The sequence below is a fragment of the Pan paniscus genome, chromosome 11, assembly GCF_029289425.2.
Source record: "Pan paniscus chromosome 11, NHGRI_mPanPan1-v2.0_pri, whole genome shotgun sequence".
Classification (NCBI taxonomy): Eukaryota; Metazoa; Chordata; class Mammalia; order Primates; family Hominidae; genus Pan; species Pan paniscus.
The window spans coordinates 98,440,503-98,448,800 of NC_073260.2; positions in this window are offsets into that span (position 1 = coordinate 98,440,503).

Here is an 8,298-nt window from a genome sequence, read left to right on the forward strand (position 1 = left end):
TACTGGAGGATGAAATAAAGGGGTTTTTTCCCCTAACCTTATTGATCAACAGGATGTCTAGTTAGTCCAAAGCGCAGAAACACACATGTAATGTGGCTCTACAAATGTAAAGTATAAACACTTTGATAAAACTAGTGAGAATTTATTTTCCCTTGGCATGATATCCATGTAAGATATTCATTTGCAATTTTTGAGGAAGCTAAAGAATAAGAGTAAAATCAACTAACTTATTTTTTAGCTTTTCCCTCTATGAGCCTGCAGAACTCAGCAGTCAAGATGCCATTCTAGACTTCTCTCACTCACCAAGAAGAGTGGTACCTTGGGAACAGACATAGACCTCAGCTCTTACATTTCAATGTTCAGATCCTGTCTGTGCTACTTAGTCCTTAAAGCCCTTGAAAATTTAAATCACTTCTTTATTCTTAATTTCTTTTCTGACTCCTTTTCAAGATTGTTACATGATTCAAGTTATATAGGTACACATGTTATAAACACATATTTATTTGCCCATTTTTCCTTCAAGTCTCTAAATCCATGAAAAAATTATAATGTCATTCTATGCACCATTGCACCTAAAGGGTCTTTTACAGTGGCTGGAAATAGTATACAGTCAATAAATGTTTGTTGAATAAGTAGTATTTTTAAGAGCTTAACATGTTGTATGGTGCTTAGCAGATATTTGAAAAAATGAGTCATTTTTACCTTTTGAATTTTTCCCTCGCACATAAACTCATCAAAAAAATTCAAATTATATCTAGATTAGGCATGTCAGTTATTTTCCTATTGTCTGAATTCCAAACCAACACTTCTAGACTGCTTTATGATGCTGTGGCTGGAACTCTGAAAACGACATTTCTTAGACTTCCTTGCCCAGTGGCTTCTGTTTTTTGAGTTCTGTCAATAAGAGACACTAGAGGAAGGTTGAAAGACAGGAGCGAGGCAGAAAGGACATTTCTTTTTTAGATTCCTGCTTTTTCAGGATTCCCAGTGCCAGCACCAAATGCCCCCTCAAAGGTAGCAGGAGCAGCTAAGTGATATTTCCACCTCAGAGATCTGAGAATAGTTCTGTCTATAGAATTTGTTCTTTGAGCTTCTAAATTTTGGTGATTTTACTTCTTCTCTTTAGTTACCCAAATAATACAGATGATAGCTATTATCTTCAATTGCTATCTTGGAATTTACTCAGTATTTCCTTTAGGCTCTTTAAGCTTTCCAATGCCTGTGTAACCAATTCTCAATATTAAATTCTTTCTGTTGAAATGGCTGGTAAGGTTTCAGTTTTCTTGAATGGGCCCTGATGGATGCAATATCTACTTACTTTTTCTAAGCATACCTACCCCTATACATTTTTTTTCATTTCCTTGAAATATTTTTTCTTAAGTAACTTTGTTAAGATTATATAGCCAATTATATGAGATTATATCAACCACATTATGGTAAGCAATTTTTTTAACTTCGCTGGGCCTCATGTTCTTCAGTTTGAGGTAGACTAAATAATACCATGTACTTTGCAAATTTGTTCTAAATTTAGCAGTGTCCACAGAATAGTACATGTGCTCATTAAAATTTAGTTATCATTTTTACTAATTAAATAATATATTATTGAACAAATATATTTTGAATGCTAACCATATGCCTGGCAACTATGTTATGCTCAGAGATATAAAGATGAATAAGGTACAGCCTCTATTCGTAAGGAGGTAAGAGAGAGGCTAGCAGGAAAGAAAAAAATCTGTTCAAATTACTTTACCACAATAAAATTAGATGTACATACAGATGTATTAACGGAGTACTATGGGCATACAAAAGGTGGAAAAATTATTGAAATCTTGGTGGATAAAGAAGAAATATCTATTACAAATTTGAAGGACTAGGTGGAGAGTCTTTAAAGAATCTTAAGGATAGAATAGAATTTACAGAAAACATGGAAGTGTATATGACAGCATAGATAGATTTCTTAAATAATATTTCTATTTTCTTGGGAAAGGGAGAAATAATCTTCAATAAAGTTAAAATATTAAGGCTTGAAATGCTTCCTTTAAATGAAGAAATTAGACAAACTCTCATTCTTTTAAGTGCTTCCTTGTCTTGCTTCAGTGCTTATAAACTCTGTTTCACTAAGACTGAGATATCTATCTTGATAATAAACTAGTCTTAGGAGTGGATAAACTGATTCTAAATAAGTTATGACTTCTGTACCATAACTGAATAAGAAGGACCAATAACAAGAAAAGCCTCTTTATATAGACAGAGGCACACACAAAGAAACTTAATCAATTGAGCAATAATCATAAGCTTGGCCTGAGAAATGTATATCCTACTTTTTAATTTCATGCTCTGAAACTCAGCTCAGCCCCTTGGAGCAGCTGTGATAGACAGAGGCTAAGCAATAGTCAAGGCATTGTCAAAGAGAAGTCACTAATGTTATATTCTCTGACAACTGGAGTCTCCCACACGATGGGAGTATTTTGATTTTGAATCCAAGTTGGGAGATTAGACAGTATGTCTCCTAACAAATAAGCTTCCACTTTTAAACACCTGAATATACAGAGTGGCAAATTTAGCTTGCCTGCACCAAGGTAAATTTGGTTAGTGATATAAGGAAAAAGCTGTTTCTGCTACTTAAGCCATTAACTCACATGAGTTCAGCTTTTGGTCTAAGGATATATACTATACTATGTAAGTTGAGAGGGTGAGCTTTGGTGTCTTAAGCCCCTCCAAAAGAAACTGATCATAAGGTAACACTGTAGCACTCTCCATGCCCCTTGCTTCCATCAACAATGCTTAAGACTCAGTATCATAAGGGGTATGTATGAGTTGTCCAGGGTCTTTCAGGGATAATGGCTCATACTAAAACTCCTCCATTACTCTGGTTAATTTGGTGTAATTAAGAACACCACAACCATGAAACACTGTTTATTTGTGAAACTTTATTATTTGTATATACATTATTATGTTTAATGCATAGAATATATTTGAGTCAGTGATGGAAGGAAATGTAATGAAGAGGTAAGTAAAGACCAAATCTTTAAGGATATTGCAGGCCAAGCTAAGGCTTGTGAATTTTATCCTTAGGCTGTGGATAGAATGGCCATACATTTCAGTTTGACTAGAGCAGTTCCAATCTATGCCTTTTGTTATAGAGTAACTTTTAATATCACCACTTTTCATTCAAAAAATTACTGATTTGGAGGATCCTAGGGGTATGGTGGTAGTAGCAAAACAGATTTTGAGCGACTTCAAATCCTCATGTAAAAATAGACAGATCAATCAGATATTAAGACCAACAATGGGTGAAAAACATTTGCAACACAATTAGGTGAGAAAGTATCCTTGTGAATCACAGATTACAAGACATAAGGAATAAAACACTACTGGCTACGTGATTCTTGTCATATTAGAGTCTGTGCAGGACTTGAGAACAGGAGATTTGTAAAAGGATCAACAGATATTCCATGGAAATCCTCATTGGTGAATCTGAGGCCAGAGTCTTAGGAAATCTTATCAGATCTTGGGTAATTTGGGATGAATTTTGTCCGATCCCATATAGGGTGGTTACATGGGACACTGAAGAGATTTGAAGGGGCTAAAGCATACCAGACCCTATGATTCCTAAACCTTAACCAGCCTGGTTTCTCTTACATGATGTAGGACCACACTGAGGAGTAGTTGCTGAAATGGTATCATAATTAAGTAGAATAGGGAGAGGACAGATGAAGGAAAGAGAACAACCAAGTAAAACTGAAGTAGGGTTACAAAGGTAGGAAATTTTAGAAGGCTAAAAAGCAAGGAGTTTTGTTTGTTTGTTTCTTTGTTTTAACACTGTGAAAACAGCAGAAAATGGAGCTTTGTGAAAGTGGAAAAGGTATCCTTAACAAATCACCACTTAAAAGTTCAGGAAATACATTGAATGATAGGAAAGTATTAAAGTAAAATTTCCTTTGAAGTCATCATAAGGAAAAATAAAATTAAGAGTAAAATGGCATTTCTTCCTTGAAAGTACTACAAAAAGCAGAGAGGCACACCCAAAATGAATCCATACTGTAGCCTATCATTTGCTAAGTTAACTAAAAGATATTAGGAAAATAACACAAAACATGAAAGACCAACATCAACCAGAAAAATCCTCAGAAATGAGATAATGAAAGTCTATAAATAATTAGAAATGAAATAAAATTTTTTAATAAGTGAGCACTAAACTAGAGAAAACACATGACCAAATAAATAGAACAGAGAGTGACTTAAGAGAAATAGAATGTGAAAAGGTGGAAATTTCTAAAAAATAAAGAGAAATCGGATAGATAACTTCTTCTACCCAAGATGGACTAACAAGAATTGAACTTACATTCTTACATTCTTATTATAAAAAATAGATAGAAAATAAAATAAGATACATTAAAAATTCATTTTAGATATTAGAAAGCAGAAAAAAGAAAACTATGATTCCTGAGAGAAGAAAAACAAACAAGGTAGCCATACAGTTGACTTGGATTCCTGCCTAAGGTACGTTCTAGACCATGGTGCATGAAGGGGTATCCTAAACAGAGCACAGCAGTTTTACTCAGTTGAGGAAACAGAGGTCAAACTTTAAGAAGTTGAACTGGCTAAATATTTTAGATCAGAGTTCCAGAAAAGAAGGAGCTACAACATTAAAACAAAACCAAAACCAAAAAATGACCTAAAAATTTGCACTGGGACATCTTGGGACTAAGACTCAGGAATGAATAGCATGAAATGCCACAAGGTTGGACAAAAATCAACAGGGCAGCTATAAGTTTAATAATTTTCAACTCTTATTGCAAAACATGGAATTAATGTAATCTTAGAGCTTCAGTAAGTCAGGACCTACAATCCTCACTGATTGACTAGGGTTTGTGACAGATTCCCAGAATCATCATGCCCTATTTTAGGACTGCAACTAGATTTAAAGTAGAGCATAGTCTAAACTCTACAACAAAGACTAAGAACAAACATTAAATTAATAAAGATGAGCTGCAAGTAGTTTAACTGCTTCTGAGATCAAAGCCAAACACATTTTAAGAGTAGAAAACAAAATTGATACACTCTATAATGTAGTATTTGCAATGCTGAACACTCACTAATCAAATATTGACTAATCAAAACTATTTTTGACAAAACTGATAGTTTTGCCAAAAAGTGGGAGAATGTTACCCCCAACTGGGAGAGATATAAATCATGCCTCAGATGTAACAGAAATGATGGAATTTCAGACAATAATTTTATTTTATTTATTATTATTATTTATTTGTTTTCAGGTAGGGTCTGGCCCTGTCACCCAGGACAGTGGCACAAACTTGGCTCACTGCAACCTCTCCCTCTGGGGCTCAAGCCATCCTCCCACCTCTATGTCCTTAGTAGCTGGGACTATATGTGCACACCACCATGCCCAGCTAATTTTTGTATTTTCGGTAGATGGGGCTTTTGGCATGTTGCCCAGGTTGGTCTTCAACTCCTGAGCTCAAGTGATCTACTCACCTTGGCCTCCCCAAGTGCTGGGATTACAGGCATGAGCCACTGAATCCAGCCCAGGCAATAATTTTAAAACAGTAGTTATAAATATAATCAATATCCTCCAAATTAAATATGAATATAATGAAAAGCCAAATGGAACTGCAAAATAAAAGAAAATAGAGCCGTTAGAGATGAAAATACAATATTTATAATAAAAATCCCTGCATGAGATTGAAACAATACACAATGAAAAAATAAATCAGTGCACTTTAAAATATAAGCAAATAAGCTATCTAAAATAAAGTACACAGAGGACAATTAAGAACAACAAAAAGCAACATCTCAGTGACCAGTGGGAAAATTATCAAATAATCCAAAATTCAGGTAATTGGGATCTCAGAAGGGGAAGAACTATGGGTTCCTCTAGCTTTCCTAGTTCTACCAAGCATAAAAAATAATACTGATTTCACACAAACTCTTCCAAAACATAGAAAAGAAGGGACCAATTCCCATGTCATTTTATGAAGACAGCATTACCCTGATACTAAAAATAGATTTAAAACATCAAAAGGAAATAAACCATATATCATTTTTGTTCCAAGCATAGAACTAAAATTTGTTAACAAAATATTACCAAATTGCAGCAATATATATTTAAAAAATCACACCATGCTCAAGTGGAGTTTACCTCCAACATCAAAAGTTAGCCTTATTTTAAATGAAAACTCAATGCAATTATCATATTAACTGAAAAAGCAATAAAAAGTTCATCTCAATAAAGACAGGAAAAGTGTTTGAAAAACTTAATATCCATAAATGAGGAAAGCTTTCCTTATGCTAGGAATAGAAGAGAATTTCCTCAATCCGATAAAGAGAATCTACAGAACATATACAGCTAACATCATCTTTAATAGTAAAAAAGGAATGTTTTCCTCCTAATATCATAAACAAGGTAAGTATATATTCTCTCATTTTTCTATTAAGCATTATACTGAGCATCCTAGCCCACTAAAAATTGGAAGGGGGGTTAGTAAAAAGCAAACCATTTTGAAATAAAATAATTTTCGAAAATTTTTAGGTGACATAATCATACATGCATATGTGCTAAAAAGTCTGCCAAAAAACTACAAGAATTAAAAAATTAATTTACTGAGCTCATGGTGTACAAGGTCAATGAGAGAAAGTCCAGTTGTATTTCTTTATGCTGGCAATGAATAAATAGAAATTAAAATTTTCAGATACCAGTTTCAATGGAATAAAACTGAAATAATTAGGCATAAATTTAGCAAATTATTTAAAAGGTCTTAAAACTATAGAATTTTGCTCAAAAAAATTTAAAAAAGACCTAAATCAATTGAGACTTACCATATTCAGATAAGATTTGGTAATTTATAAATAAAAAAGGTTTAGTTAACTCACACTTTTGCATAACTTGGAAGGCCTCAGGAAACTTAAAATCATGGTGGAAGACAAAGCAGAAGCAAGCACCTTCTTCACAAGGCGGCAGAAGAGAGAGAGCAGGAGCAGGGGCAAGCACTAGACTCTTATAAAAAAAAAAAGAAACACAAAAACAAAAACCAAAAAACCGGATCTTGTGAGAACTCCCTTACTATCACAGAACAGCATGAGGGAAATTGCCCTCCAGATCCAATCATCTTCCAGCAGGTCCCTCCCTAGACACGTGGGGAATTACAATTTGAGATTAGATTTGGGTGGGGGTCACAGAGCCAAACCATATCAGATGTTAAATTATTCTATAGATACAACACAATTTCTATAAACATACTAGCAAGCCTTCTTGAAGATATTTATTTATGAACTTATTTTGAAATCTGTATGAAAATGCAAGTCACCTAGGATAGTGAAAACGCTTCTGGGAAAAGAAGAACATAGTTGCCAGCTTACGTTAATATTTGGCTTAAGGATTCAAGAGGAGATAGGTCTGAAATAAGCTCAAACATATTGGGTACATTGATTTTGTTTTGTTTTGTTTTTTAATTTTTACAAATAGACAAGGAGTAGAGAAAATGGCAATTATTGAATATATGTGCTAAGAAGACCCTTCATATGCATAATAGATATATCAGAAGAAAAAGTACAATAAAAAACTAAAATGTCATTTGATATATATATAAATTTTATGTATATATACAAACACACACAAACATATACATACATATGAAAAAACATACTCCATACCTGAGAATATTGCCCCAGAATGACCAACATCAAGAGATATTCTGTGAATAACTAGTAAAATAACTGGAAAAAATATCCTTTGGATATCTAGGCAAAAAGAAAAGGTGACTTATAAGAAAATGAAAATTTAGTAACTTTTAGTCTTGTTAACAGTAATAATTCCAGATGACATGGAACCAACACATTTAAAATACTCAAAGAAAAAAATGTGAGCCAAGGATTTTATATTTAGCAAAATCTATAGTATAGTAGGATCAAAAAATTATTAAAGTAAAATGAATTAGGGAATATTTTCCCAATGAACTCTTCCTCAGGAATCTACTAGATAAGAAGCTTCAGACAACCAAAATAATAGAGAGAGATAGACTTATGAATAGGTCATGAGTGTCAACTATATGGTTACTTATAAAACTATGAATAAATGAAAGTTCAATTAATAGAGATAGAGTACAGTATGTGATGGCTATACTTTTTTATGATATAGATATCATGCTATATTTACAAATGGGGGAAGAAGAAGGTATACAAAAATGTAACTAGTTTCAGGTATTATCAAAGATATAGTAATATTAATATTGAACTTTCATATCTGTTTTTTGGTATTACAGAATGTGTTAGTTTGCTAGA